This window comes from Martes martes, assembly GCF_963455335.1.
Source record: "Martes martes genome assembly, chromosome: X".
NCBI classification, from domain to species: domain Eukaryota; kingdom Metazoa; phylum Chordata; class Mammalia; order Carnivora; family Mustelidae; genus Martes; species Martes martes.
Genome location: NC_137897.1, coordinates 101,705,020 through 101,720,523, shown reverse-complemented (window position 1 = coordinate 101,720,523; position 15,504 = coordinate 101,705,020). Strand labels below are relative to the sequence as shown.

At 45.1% G+C, this 15,504-nt stretch overlaps 1 long non-coding RNA gene across 1 annotated transcript; it reads left to right on the top strand.

The window, feature by feature from the left end:
• Positions 1–7,851: 7,851 nt before the first annotated feature.
• LOC308337734 lies at positions 7,852–15,010 on the top strand. The gene is made up of 4 exons (XR_013966327.1): positions 7,852–9,422; positions 11,756–12,058; positions 12,264–12,427; positions 14,699–15,010. It is a non-coding gene; the product is annotated as an uncharacterized lncRNA (long non-coding RNA).
• The last annotated feature ends 494 nt before the right edge of the window (positions 15,011–15,504 follow it).

Genomic DNA, 15,504 nt, shown 5'->3' with positions numbered 1-15,504 from the left:
TCTTTGGAGTATATACCTAGAAGTGGAATTGTTGGGTCATAGGGTACTTCTCTGTTTAACTTTTTGAAGAATCACTGAGCTATTTTCCACACCATTCTACATTCCTAGCAGCAATATACAAGGGCTTCAATTTCTCTACAGCCTTGTTAATGCTTGTTATTTTCCTTTTTTTTTTTTTAAAGATAACCATACTAATAGGTATGAAGTAGTATCTCATGATTATGATTCGCATTTTCCAAAAGATTAATAATGCTGAGCATCTTTTCATGCCCTTTTTGGTCATTTGTATATCTTCTTTGGAAAAATGTTTATTCAAATCCCTTGCCCATTTTAAAATTGGTTTGATTGTTGTTGATTTGTGAGAGTTATTTATATATCCTGGACACTAGGCCCTTATCAGAGACATGGTTTGCAAATATCTTCTCCCACTCTATAGGTTATCTGTTCACTTTCATGATAATGCCTTTTGATGAACAAAAGTTTATCATTTTGATGAAATCCAATTTATCTATTTTTTCATTCTTTTGTTGCTTGGTTTTTGGTGTCATATATAAGACTCCTTTGCCAAATCCAAGGTCATGAAGATTTACCTCCATGCTCTCTTCTAAGGGTTTTATAATTTTTTTGTCTTATATTTAGGACATTGATTCATTTTGAGTTAATTTTTGTATAATGACCTGAGCACCCTTGTAAGAAATCAATTGGCCATAAGTGCTAGGGTTTATTTCTGGACTCTCTGTTCTATTCCATTGGCTTTTCTGTCTGTCTTTATTCCAGTACCACCCTGCTTTGATTACTGTAGCTTTGTAGTAAGTTTTGAAACCAGAAAATGTGGGTCCTACAACTTTATTCTTCTTTTCCGAGAGTGTTTTGGCCATCAACCTCCCTTGTAATTTCACATGAATTTGATGCTCACCTTTCTTTTCTGCACAAAAAGGTTATTGGAATTTTGATAGGAATCACATTGAATTTTTAACTCACTTTGGACAATACTGTCATCTTCTCAATATTAAGTCGTCCCTTCCATGAGAAAAGGATGTCTTTCCAAGGACTTCCTTCATTTGTTTTGGTAAGCCGTGTCTGTACTTTTCAGTATACAATTCCTTGGTTATGTATTCATTGATACAGATCTTTTCTTTTGCATGATATTACAAATGAAATTGTTTTCTTAAGTTCTTTGGGACTTGTTTGTTGTTGCCGTATGGAAACTTGTGGTCCTTACTTTCAAAGCCTTCAGCTGTCATGTAAGCAGTCCATGTACCCTGAGACCTCCAGGCTACGAGGAGGCTCAAAGTAGCCCATTCGAGGGGCACTTTGGAGAGGCCCTGAGACCATATTAAGAGAGAGAGAGAGAGAGAGACAGAGATGCTCAGGCAGCTCCCAGCTGCTCCAGCTACCTCTCTCCCCATAGTGTTCCAGCTCTGGCCACTCTGACTTACGACCCTGAGCCAGACTGCCTAGTACCCCAAATTCCTAACCCATAGAAACAATGAGAGAGAAAGGGAAAATAGACTGATTTTTGTTGTTTGAAGCCAACAAGTTTTAAGGTGATTTTTTTTAACACAGTAGTAGACAAACAGAACAATTTTCTAATGACAAATCTAAGGGACCATTTTGAGGGCAGTAGACTCTCTGTGGTAGATGATCTGGTAGAACTGTTCCTTCCTTGAAACTTTCTCTTTCATTGACTTCCTGGATAGTTCTTCCTGTTTTTTTTCCTTCTATCCATGACTGTTGCTTCTTAGTCCCCTACCTACACTTCTTTTCTTCTACCTTCCCCTCAAATATTGATGCTCTGGCCTCGGTCCTCTTTCTTTCTCCTGCATCTCACTCTCCCTGGAAGATCTCCCATCTACAAGGTGATGCTAGCCAGGACCTCTTTCCTGAGCCCTCCAGTTGTATCACGACTTGCCCACTGACCACCTCCACCCGGATATCTCACGTTCCCCGTGGCCGAAATGGATCTCTTCATTTTCCCCACAGCCCATCACATTCCTCATCCAATCATCTCTAATGTCCCTATCTCAGTGACTGGCATCCCTATCCACCCAGTTGTCCAAGCCAGAATCCTGAGACTTATTTCAGACCCTTCCCTCTCTCCTGCCTTCACATGCAATGATCGCGGTATTTTGTCATACCCACCTCATAACTACCTCTAAAGGTCATTTGTGGGTGTCTTCCACATCTGCATTCTCCCCTAATCAACGCAAATGCACACGCAGTCTTTCCTGTTCAGATCCACCATACCCAAGCCACAGCTGGTGTGGTCGTGAGTTTGGAGCTGTTGGCTTCGTTGATGAAGGTGAGCTGCTCAAGCCAGCCAGATCTCTTTAACTCCAGAGTCCATGTCTTCACCACCGGCCACAGTGTGGGGGGCTAGTTTTGGAAGAGGAGAACGGAGGCAGACAAACCAGCCAGGGACAACTAACACATCTCTGCCACTCACTAGCTCTGTGACCTTAGGTAAGACATTCACTTCTCTGAGTCTCATTTCATCTGTAAGATAAGAATAATTTGCAAGGTCTTTGCCAGGATTCGGTAAGATAACGCAGGTGCAACACTTAGCATAGTGCCCTGCACACAGCGGATGCTCCATAAACGATTGGAGGCTGTTGAAGAAGGAAACTGACACTGGCTGGCTCTAGAAACTCACCTTCTTTGCTGAAGATGACAGCTCCACACTCGGGGACCACATCAGCTGCGGCTTCGTTATGTTGGATCCGAATAGGGCCGACTGTGTGTGTGTTTGTGTTGATTAGGGGAGAGTCTGGGTGCTGAGAAGACACCGCATTTTCTCCCTGAGGTCAGGGAGGCAGAATGGGGCTGCAGAAATTGGGAGATGCGCGGAAGCTGACTTACCCTACCTGGAGCCCGCATATCTGGATCCAGACAGCAGAGGGCAGCAGAGCTTGATGTGACTGCAGGTCCCTGGGTTGGCGTGGGGGTGGGGGGGTAGGGAAGAGAAACCTAAAGGAAGAACTTTGGGTCCTAATTCCAAATGCAGGGTGGGCTGGGGAAGCTGTCCACAGTAGAGGAGTACTCTTGGGCTTCCTCTCCCTTGGGGCCTGGGATGAAGATGATTATGGAAGTAGGGTGGCTTGGGAGGGGCAGAAGGGGCTAGAATTTAGGGGTGATAGGTGACTGAGTTGCAATATTTATAAAGTATATTAAAGAAAACACACCTATCCTAGTCTTGTGTGTGTTTGGGCCTTTTCTCTTTTTCGGAGTCCCATTGGTCCTTCTAAGGGCAGAATTATCAACTGGGGACCCTAGAGGGTGTATACACTTAGGTGTGTTAGATGATGAATTTGTAGTACAGGTGAGGAACATGTCTCTAAGGTCCAGATGAAAAAAGCCTCAGGCTCAGGAAGAATCTAAGGCCCAGGGGAGGAGAAATGACTAGCCTAAGGTCATATAGGCAGTATTCAAAGTAAAATCAACACTTACCAAAACCTTACGGGTACTGCTGAACACATTACATACATTACCCCACTCAGTCCTCACAATAACCTTACGAGGCAGAACTGGATGTTGTATCCTCACATTTTACAGTGAGGAAACGGCAGTTCAGAAAGGCTAAGCCACTTGTCCAAGGTACACGAGGATATAAACCCAGCCTGACTCCAGCTCCTTTGTTATTAACTGCTGTATTCTCTGCTACTAAACAAGACCCAGGATTAGGTCTCTAGACTCCCAAATCAGGTTTTTTTTTTTTTAAATCGTTACTGTACATTGTATTGGATGGAAACAGTTTCGGTAAGTCAAATCCTGGTCCCAAATTATATATAAGAGCAGGGCAGCTTGCTACTTCAAATGGATTCTCAGTTAATTCTCTTTAAGGTAAATACCCCCATTAAGAAAAGACCTCCTCAGGGCGCCTGGGTGGCTCAGTGGGTTAAAGCCTCTGCCTTCAGCTCAGGTCATGGTCCCGGGGTCCTGGGATCGAGCCCCGCATTGGGCTCTCTGCTCAGCGGGGAACCTGCTTCTTCCTCTCTCTGCCTGCCTCTCTGCCTACTTCTGATCTCTGTCTGCCAAATAAATAAATAAAATCTTTAAAAAAAAAAAAGAAAAGACCTCCTCTTACTCATAATTGACCTGATTTGGGGTGTTCCTGTATTGTGTGAACTATGTGGGGGATGTGTGGTTGGTGAGTTTCCCACAGAACATTCATGCCTATCTGTGTTCCGCTTTGGGGGTCATCTTTCCCAGCCTGCTCTGTCTCTCTTCTGGGCTGTCTTCCTACCCCAGTGTCACTTCCTACACCAGTGACACTACCCTGTCAGTGTAGGTCCAGGGACAGTGAAAGAAAGTTAAGGCAATGAGATTTTGAGAGTAGTTCTCTATTTTGTTTTCCTTGCACTATTGCTTGTTGTTGACCGAACAACCATTCTTACTCTTATTCAGTGCTTGCCTGCACGGAGGCATGCATGAACACATTCATTCAGCACTTCCTAAGCACCTACTATGTGCCAAACACTGTGCTCGATCCTGGCGGACGCAGGCATGAACAAGGTATGCACAGTCCCTGTCTTCATGGAATTTTGAGTCCAGAAGGAAATTGCATTGATTGTAAATCATTGCCTCTCAGATGTCCCTTTATGCAATCTCCTGTCTTCTCCATCCCTGTTACTTTAGCTTGAGCTCTCACCATCTGTCCCTTCCTTGGGTCACTGCAGCTGGTCTGCCAGTCTCTGCCTCCTCCCAACCCCCCACCACAGCCTGCACAGAGCAGACAGCAGCAGACAGACTCCACCTTTGAAAACATCCCTTTCAACATGTCACATCCTTCCCCTGCTCAACCTGCTCAAAATCCTTCAATGACTCTCCATTTCCTGTCAAATGCGGTCCAAATTCCTTCGCCATCTGGCTAGAGCCAAGCAGTTCCGTGAGCCCATCCTGAGCTGTCTTCCCCTCCCTACACTTATTTCTCACCTGTCCCCCTGCTCTAGTAAGGAGGGTCTTCTCACTGTTCCTACACGCTGCCGTCTCATTCCTAATCTGTACTTCAGCTCCATCTGCTCAAGTCCTACCTGTCCTGCAGAAGATCCAACTAGAATTACCACCTCCTGACGGAAGCTTTCCAGTAAAGACTGCCCCCTTCCTCTGCTCTTCCTTCCCTGTAATCGTGGGCCCAAATCCTGGCTGGTGTGAGGATCAAACAAGATGCCATCATGGGCAAATGCCTTGTATCTTATAATGAGGTTGTCTTCATATCTTCTCATATCTACCATTTACTACCATATCTACCATTACTATCTCTGCCAGATAGTGGGGATCAATGGTTTACAGACATGGAATCCTCATAACACTCTATGGTATAAATAATACCTGATATTAGACCCATCATTCAGATGAAGAACTGAGGCTCAGAGAAGTTAGATATCTGGCTCAAGATCACACTTATAGGTAGGTCCATCTGGGGAGCATGTGCTCTTTTAGGAGATGCGTCATTGGACTGAGCTTAGTTGAATCTCAATTCTGCCTTTTTTTTTTTTTTAAGCTCCCTGTAGTTCACCTCTACATGGTCTTTGAGTTTTTTTTACACTTGAGTTTTAAAAGTCCCATTGATGTTTCTCCTGGTCATGACTCTCTGTTTTTATTTTGTCATTTCTTATTGTCATAAGCCACTTCCAAGTTTTTGGGAAATGAGGTGAAATGCACTTCTCCTACCTTCCCTCCAAGTGTGCAAGAGAGAAGTGGGCACCAATGCTGGACAAGCACCACCCAACCCTGAGCTCTGTGAGGCCTTGAGGAAAAAGGCAATCCAAGTCAGAAGCCAAAAACCAATTCCTTCTGTGAAATAGAAGAGCACAGAGTCTGTGCCAGGTCCTCTAGCAAAATGCCAAACTGTGGCATGGACTCTATTTCCTGCCATGGTTTTATTTTTATTTTTAAAGAGCCATCAGGTGGTAACAGATGATTCATGCTTTACTTACTCTTCTTGTTTATTTCCCTTCCACGACCTTCAGATTTTTTTCCCCGTAATGTTTGTTCCGGGTTTTGACAAAACACTGAGGTACAAGACTTGCCTTGGTAACTTTTTTTTTTTTTTTTGGTCTAATGTCTTCTTAGCGAAAAAAAAATGAAAGGAAGTGACAGTATTCCAAAACCATCTTTTATTCCATCAGTAGACAGATTGCACCTGTTACATCTAAGGTCACTCTCTGATCGTTTCCTTTTTCAGTAAAACCTCATTTAGAAGACACTCATGAGCACCACAAGTAGGCTTGGGTCCTACCTGGTCCTACTTAGCCCACTTTTGGCACAAAAAGCCGTCCGAATAAATGGACTCCTTGCACTGACTGAATTTCCATACTCTAGGCAGCAAATTTTGTCACTCCTTTGGAAGCACCGTTTGCATAAAATTGATTGATGCTGGAGATTCTTTTTTTTTTTTTTCATTAAGGCAAATCTTGATTAGGCTACGATTTGTTAGCCTACTTGGAGCAACTGTGAATTATTCAAAGCAATAAAGCTTCATTTCTTTACAAGTAACCTATAATACAAATGGTTCGCTAATTTGAAGGGCTACCTCCATTAGTTTGAGTAAGTGAGGTTGGACTATATTCAATAAGAATTTATTGATTTCTTTCATCATTCAAATCATTCTCCCTAGGTAAGCATTCTTTTTAACAGCCCCCGCACTCTAGGAAGACTGGAACGGTGGGCTTTCCCTCGGAGACAAAAATGTGCTGTCCCCTCAACCTGTCCTTAAGTTGGAACCTTAGTCTTAGGGATCCTTTTGCACTGATATATGCACATGCTTGCAGTCTGTCCTCTGTGGTTAAAAAACATGGGCTGAAGGTTCATGGTCAGGAGATGGCTGGACTGGAAGATTGTTTCTGTGTGATGCAGTCCAAGTTGCTTTATCTCTCTAGGTTTCAGTTGCCTCATCCTCCTACTGAGCCCGCAAAGAAGGTTAAGGACAGTCAGAGGCCGGGGTCAGGGCTCTGATTGGGAATGAAGAACTTTCTAATCCTGACTGCCTTGCCTGCTTATAGGTAGCCCTGTGTTCTGCCCACTGAGCTAAAGACAAGACACTAGACAACTAGAGAAGGCTAGAATTATAATACAAAGACATTGAGGAAGGTGGGGGAAAGATACTGGATAATTCATATTCCCTGCACAGTACTTAGTCACTTTCTGTAAAGAAGGCAAGAAGGAGAAGTTTGCTCCCACAGTCACTGGTGTAGCAAGACAGTCTCGGATTCCGAATAGATATTTGAAAGGGGTATCTTTCCTTGCTGTGAGTTTTTCTCTGGGAGACTCTGGCCATGGCACGCGGCTGATTATGCTTCCGTGAAGTGTCTCTTCTTTCCCTATACTAAGGGTGGGGAGGAAAGGAGATGGGCTGGGCCACCTTGGCCATGTTTGAGTTACCAAATGACAATAGAATTCCTGCTTAGAATGCGAGGGAAATGGATTTCTCTGATCTCCTGGGAGGAATTGTAATCACAAGTTTTGAAAAGCCTAGGGAATCTGTAACTGAAGGCTGTCTTTCATTTGGGACAGGAAGAGACAGACACGGAGGGTGAGACTGATAAGTATAAGGGCGTGAAGCACCACTTCCCCCTGCAGGATGCTGGAGCTGGCCTAGAGGAGAGGAGGTGGTGGTGGGGCTGGGGAAATCTACCCTACTTGATCTAAAGGCTTGCAACCACCCTCTGAGGTCATTATCATTATTATCCCCGTGTTACAAGTCAGGAAACTGAGGCACACAGAAAGAGAGAGAAGAGAGAGAGAGAGATCACATGGCTAGTGAATTGCAGAGCTGCAATTTGAACCCCAGACTGTCTGACTTCTGAGCCTCCAGTTATGGTTATTTGGAAATACACCTGGAGTAGCAGGGAAGATGAAGAAGAGGTGGGAGGGTTATGGTAACATGGCCTCTCAAGGGTCCTGAGGTGGCCTCAGTGCCAATGGGTAGCTTAGTGCAGTGGTTAAGACCATACATGAGAGGCTCAACAGTGTAAGTCAACAGTCTGGGTTCAAATCCCAGATCTACCATTTCCTGACTGTGTGGCCTTGGGCCAGTTACTTGACCTTTCCATGCCTCAACTCTTCATCTGTGAAACAGGGAAATAGGCGTAACCATTGTACCTACTTCGTAGGGTTCTTGTGAAGGTTGAATGAATCAATGCAAGAGGATGTTTGCTACCATCCAACATTCAGTGAATGCTACGTACCTATTTAATGTCTAGCGTAGCGACAAAGTGCCCGAGTGGTAGGTCTGTGGTCGGCTTGCGAGCTCTGTGAGCCTCAGTTCCTCCGTGAAACCTGCTTGGGGGTTCCTGTGAGATGTTGAGGTGATGCCTAAAGAGAAGAGCACACAGTGAGTACTCGATTCCCACTATTACATCAACCCCGTACAGCTAACCCCAGGGTAGAGTCCACATTCTCCTGCTGGCATAGGATTTGGGAGTCCAGACGTTAAATGAATGGATAATTGGCAAGGGATGGGGAACACCTTGTGCTATGCAAGGAATTCCATTTTTTTTTTACACAGAAAATATAACTTGTGCATATGTACATGTTCTTTGTGGAGGATGAACATCGTTGAATATTTATGCATATAAATACATATGCAATATATACAAACATATGATACATTATATATGTGTTTTCTTTTTTTTTATGCACGTGACCTTAGGTCCTGCTGACAAACAGGTAAGAGGGAAAGAGGTCATGACATAAGATATCACTGTGCCCAGGTCGAGGACCTCAAGAATCCAAGCCCTGCAAGGTGGTATCACTGATGAGGAAGAACTCAGCGTCCAGAGCCAGACCTGCTTGGGTCCAATCCCAACTCTAGTACATATTATGTGACCTTAGGCAAGGCATTTTGTTGCTCCATGCCTCAGTTTCCCCACATGGGAAATGAAGATCATAGTTGTACCTTCTTCACAGTGATGTTATTGGGATTAAGCGTGTGAACACATGTGGAGAGCTCAGAGTAGTGCCTGGCACGTAGGATGATTATTGTTGATTTATTTCCAGAGAAACCAGGAAGATAAATGAAAAAATGAAGGAAAACTGTGGCACTCTTCCCCACCCTCTCCCCTTCCCCACCGGCTGGAAGACGCTCCCGTCCAAATGGGAAATTGAAGCTAAAATAGCACAATAAAGGAAAGGAAGCAGATGTGCTCCCACTCGCTGTCCTGAGGAATGTGCTGACTGTTCAGGAACAGGCCTTTGGCAGTCACTTAACACAATCACGAAGCAAAAGGACATGATCAAGTCTGTCATCAGGGTCAGTGCCAATTTATTTAAGAAAGTGGCGAGGCTGGAGAAGAGGATGTGGGGAATGGGCAGCCCCATACATTCCTGGAGCTAGTTCACAAAACCCCCGGGGCAGCAGTGCCAGGTGATTATGGCCGGAGAAGCAACTGCCTTCCCCCATTCATCCTTTCCAATGTCCTCAAGTGAGTAGCCTTGACCAGAGGCCGGGACTGGGAACTTTGAGCCTGCCATGATAGGAGGATTGGTGCCCTGCTTGGGGGAAGTGGGGTCCAGGAGAGGCTCTAGTGCTTCCTTTATTCAATTTGGCAAACTTGTAACAACTGCCTTCTCTGCCAGGCAGTGGGCTAGGAGCCATGGGGGAATGCTTGGAAGAATGGTGCAGGTAAGGTCTTTGCCCTGGAAGAAATCCAAGAGGATAGAGACACTGAAGGGTCAGGGACTAAACTGCTACTCCTTTGCCAGGGAGTTTACATGGAAAAAAGAGAACGTCTGGAAAAGATAATGTTTAACATGAAATAACCTCTATTGGTGGAATTAGCGGGGGTGTTATTTCCTGGGGGGTAGAGTGACCTGACAGACTGTAAAGTCATTAAAAGAAAGGCTTCTGCCTCTGTCTGTCCCTTGACCAGTCACTAGCGTGGCTTTACTCTTAAAGAGACTTACAGGCAGGGCATTTAGAACTCGGTCCTACCAGCTCTGACTGAGAGCTCTGTGCCAGGCTCGATGCTACGTGCTCGCCCATGCTTGAATGTCACAGAAAATATATCTGAGGTAGATTAACGTAAATATTGAATGATTTGGCATGAATCATAGAGAGGCCTGCAGCTGTAATATGGCCCAGTGGTCCTCACAGTGTGGTCTCTGGACAAGTAACATCAACATTACCTGGGAACTTGTTAGAAATGCAGATTGTCAGCCCCATCCCACATGCACAAAATCAGAAACCCCCGTGGGGGGTGCCCAACAATGTGGCCCTCCAGGGCATGCTGGCACAGGCTCAAGACAGGACCACTGTCCTAACCGGGTGATCTCTAAAACCCTTTATGATGGCATCAGAGGGAGGTGAACCATAAGAGACCCTGAACTCTAGGACACAAACTGAGGGTGGCTGGAGGGGAGAGGGTGGGGCGATGGGGGAACTGGGTGACGGGCATGAAGGAGGGCCTTGATGTGATGAGCGCTGGGTGTGATATGAAATGAATCACTGAAATTAACCTCTGAAACTAATAATACGCTGTATGTTAATTCATTGAATTTAAATTAAAAAAAAAAAACCCTTAACATAGGGATCTGAGGTGTCATGAAGGTTCTGGGGAGGAAGGGGCTTGAGCAGCTCTGTTTTCATCTGCCTCACATGCTGAGCTGCCCCCTCAGATCTTGTTTCAAGAAAGTGCTCCAGACCGACAAGGTTTGGAAACTATAACTTCGTTCTACCTCTCCTGCCTCATCACCAATACAGACGGGGACACTGAAGCCGAGAAAGAGGATGTCTCCAGGAAGCCAGGATGGACTAGAAGCCAGGCCTCCTAACTTTTGGCCTGGGATGCTCTGAGGCATCTCGGGCAGCCCCCACATGAGAGAGGAAACAGGAAAACAAGCCTTTGAGCTGTATTTTATGAAGATCCTGGGGGCAGTCTGCTTTTCTTTCTCGTTATGCCAGGAAAGCCTTTTAAGGATCTTAGAGGTAGCCCTTCTGGTTTCCTCTCTCCTCCTAGGGCCCAGGGCTTGTAGCCCCAGACCACCTCGCAGCCAGCCTGACTCCCCCCACCAACCACCAGCATTCATTTCAAGGCGGAACATCATGGGAGTCTGCCTGAACTCCCAGCCTCTGCCTCCATTCCCCAGCCTGGGCTGCTCGTGCCAGCCTGATGTCTGAGGCTCTGCCCAAATCTACAACGCCCTGGTCTCCATTCTTTACCCAACTCCACCCCAGGCTATGCTCTTTCATTGGTATCACACTTTCCCAGCCCCCAGCACCGCCAAGCCTATGGCTCCAGCAGGCGGCTCACAAGGCGCTGCTGATTCTGCCTAAGGCCCAAAGTCTCAGCTAGCCGGACTTCCCTGACTGCTGCCTATGGTTTCTCAGATGCCCGGTATCACCTTTGACCTCAGACTTGAGCTGCTGCCAACCTCTTGTTGTTTTCCCCAGGGCAACAGCACTCACTCCAGCCATCTCCACGTGGAGGGGAAAATGCAGCGGCTTCTCTGGGAGCCAAATGACAGCGCTGAGGCTAGTGGGGGGTCTCCGGAGGCTGAGCCTACGTGAGCAAAGTCAGGGCAAGTGTGGTGTGGCGTGAGCAAAGTCAGGGCAAGTGTGGTGTGGCGTGTGAGTCAGCTGCTTGGCTCTTCACTTGAGGGTGGGGGGGGAGGAGACAGGGAGAGAGACAGGCAGAGACAGAAAGAGAGAGAGAGAGAGCATGCGCACGTGCACACACAGGGGAAAAGGTGAATTCTGGAGGACAGAACGAAGGAAAAGAAATTGAAAACATGACCACTAAAAGGCTAACGTTTGCAGGCCAAGCCAGCTCGTCTTGAATGTCACGCAAAGAGCGAAAGAGCGTGTGAAACCCTAGCCAGGCGCCCCCTGTCTGACATCTTGGCCTCCGTGGACTGACAAAGCGGGAAGTTCACGGCTGGTGGAAGCGAGCAGTGCGAGGGAAACAGTCGGGCCTCTGCAGTCAGATGGACATTGAACTTCGGGCTCTGCCACTCACTAGATAGTCAAACGTATGTGAGGGACTTCACCTTGAAATTTGGTTTCCTCAGCTCCAAAAGAGGAATGGCAATATCAGGTTGAACCATCTGAAAATGCTATTTGGTAAGTTAAGAAAGGTTAAAGCCTCTGCCTTCGGCTCAGGTCATGGTCCCAGGGTCCTGGGATTGAGCCCCGCATCGGGCTCTCTGCTCAGCGGGGAGCCTGCTTCCTCCTCTCTCTCTCTCTCTCTGCCTGCCTCTGCCTACTTGTGATCTCTGTCTATCAAATAAATAAATAAAAATCTTTTTAAAAACTTTCTTGCTTATAGGTCACTCTTTGCGGTGAAGACACTCTCCCCAAAAGCCTCCCATTAAAGAGTCGCAAAAGGGAACAGATTCAATCACTGGCTCATTGACCCACTCACTCATTCAGCAGCTGGCATTGAGAGTCTGTTGCGTGAGAGGCTCTGTGCTAGGTGCTGGGTTGCAGAAGGTATGGTCTCTGCCCTGGAGGGATTTGCAATTTGGTATGGGGAAAAGCCCAAGCCAGGTGCTGAAAGCCCATTGTTGACAAGTGTCACAGTCGTAAAAACTGTGTCCCAAGACTGGGGGGGGGGGGTACGGGGGAGGGATCATCTAGCTTGTTTGGGTTTAGGGAAGGCTCCACAGAAAAAAGTGACATGCCCGATGGACCTTGAAAGAATTCCTTGGATGGAGGAAACGTGGCTTCTAGTAGAACATTTCAAGCAGGGGCAATCTGATATATAGAGGCACAAAATTGCAAAGCAGAATGATTGGGATCAGTCAAAGTTCAGTGACAGGGACTGGTTTGAAGTTCAGTGTGTCTGCAGTATGGAGCAGGAAAAGGAGCTGAGGCTGATGGGTAGGTCGGGTCTGAGTTAGGAAGAGCATTGTGTACCAACCTAAGGGGCTTGGACGTGATCCTATAGGTAAATGAGAACCAACAGATAAGGGTTTCCCAGAGTATCCAGACAAAAAACAACCTGATTTTATCTGAAGTGGGGCCTGGGAATCTGAGATAGAAGGATTTTTTTTTATTGTTAGTAATTATTCTCAGCTTTATTGAGGTGTAATTTACATACAATAAAGTGGACCTATTGTTAAGTGTACAGTTCAATGAATTTTGACAAATACGTATACTTAGGTAATCAGTACCAGCTTCAGACTGGGCAAATGGAGCTCCTGCCGTGTGGCCTACATCTCGGTGTGTGTGTGGGGGGGTGTCCTGTGCTTTGTAACACCTCCCTTAAAATTGTCAAAGTTAGGGGCTCCTGGGTGGCTCGGTGGGTTGGGCCTCTGCCTTCTGCTCGGGTCATGATCTCAGGGTCCTGGGATCGAGCCCCGCATCGGGCTCTCTGCTCAGCAGGGAGCCTGCTCCCTCCTCTCTCTCTGCCTGCCTCTCTGTCTACTTGTAATCTCTCTCTCTGTCAAATAAATAAATAAAATCTTTAAAAAAAATTGTCCAAGTTCCCCTTTAGTTCCTGGGAGCAGCCAGGGCCAGCAATATCATCTGAGTGGGCCGCCTATTGTACAGGGTGGGTCCCAGCTTGACTTGGGGACATAATCCATGTTTCTTCTCTTCAAGACGCTCTTTGAGCCTCTAGACTCCTCCCCCACCGTGCTTGGGGCCCACCAGGTGTTCCAAATAACTCCGGGACTCTCACCTTTGGGACTCCTGATTGGTACTTAGTTCCAAGAGGGCAGTGTGGAAATGCAGTATTTCTCTGACACAACTGCACGAGATTAGGTCTCTAGAATGATACTGACACACTGATTTTGGATGATTCAAATAGTTCCTATAGACAGGAGCTACCTAAAATGCACTTTCTCAGGTTCTGAGCCCTGCGAGTGGCTGCATATATAAGACCACCCTTGCAATCAAGATTTACACCATGTGCATCATGGCGAAAAGTTATCTTGAAGGATAGCCAATTTTACTCCTACTCCCCACCCTTGACTACTACCTTCTTGCTTTCTTTTACTATTAGGTCAGTTTTACCTATTCAAGAATTTCAAATAAATAGAATATTACAGTACCTCGCTTTCTATGTCCAGTTTCTTTCAATTAGCATATGCTTTTGAGGTTCTCCATTTTGTAGTATATTCCTGTTTATTGTAACATACCATAGTATATGTTGCATATTGATACAAACTTTATTGTATATTGATATATAATATTGTATTAATTACCATTGTATTAATATTAATTATATTATTATTGTGTATTAATATATTGTGTATTACATTTGTATTAATTGTATTAATATTGTGTATTAATATACCATAGTATAATATACATTGTATTAATTGTATTACTATACCATTTGTCCATTAAATGGATATACCACAATTTTTTTTATTTATTCAGGCATTGCTGGACATCAGGGCTATTTCTAGTTTAGGGTTTTTATAAATAAAACTGCTCTGAATATTTTTGCACAAAGTTTTTGTGGGCATATGTTTTCATTTCTCTTGGGTAAAAATATCTAGGAGTGGAAGGACTGGGCCAAAACTTTGGCTTATATTTAATTTTATGAGAAACTATGGCCTGATTTCCACAATGGTTGTACCATTTTATACTTCCATCCACAATGTAAAGAGTTCCTATTGCTTCATATCTACTCGGTATTGTTATTTTTTAGAATTTCAGCTATTCTTCTGGGTGTGTACTAGTATCTCATGTTAGTTTTAATTTGCATGTCACTAATGAGGTTGAGCATCTTTTCTTTTTTTTTTTTTAAAGATTTATTTATTTATTTGTCAGAGAGAGAGAGAGAGAGGAGCGAGAGTGAGCAGAAGCAGACAGAGTGGCAGGCAGAGGGAGAAGCAGGCTCCCCGCCGAGCAAGGAGCCCGATGCGGGACTCGATCCCAGGACGCCGGGATCACGACCTGAGCCGAAGGCAGCTGCTTAACCAACTGAGCCACCCAGGTGTCCCGAGGTTGAGCATCTTTTCATGTGTTTAGTAGCCATTTGTATGTCATCCTTTGTGAAGTGTTCATTCTTTGGGTATAACTTACAGACAATAAAATGCACCCATTAAAAGTGTGCAATTCAATGAGTTCAGTCTTTTCAAAGCACCAGCTTTTGATTTCACTGATTTTCTCTCTCTCTCTCTCTCTCTTTTTCTATTTCATTGATTTCTGCTCTTACATTTATTATTCCCTTCCTTATGCTTACTTTGGGCTTAATTTGCTCTTTTTTTTTTCTAGCTTCATAAATTTGAACCTGAGTCATTGATCTGAGTCCGTTCTTTTCTAATACAGATATTGAGTGCTGTAAGCTTTCCCCTAAGTACTGCTTTAGAGGCATCACGCAAATGCTGATATGTTGTTTTTGTTTTCTCTCATTTAAAAATACTTGCCAAATCCTTTTTTTAAAATTTAATTTTATTTTTTCAGTGTTCCAAGATTCATTGTTTATGTACCACACCCAGTGCTCCATGCAATACGTGCCCTCTTTCATACCCACCACCAGGCTCACCCAGCCCCCCAAATCCTTTTATTCATCTGAGAGAAAGCAAGTTTGAGTGAAGGGATGGTCAGAGGGA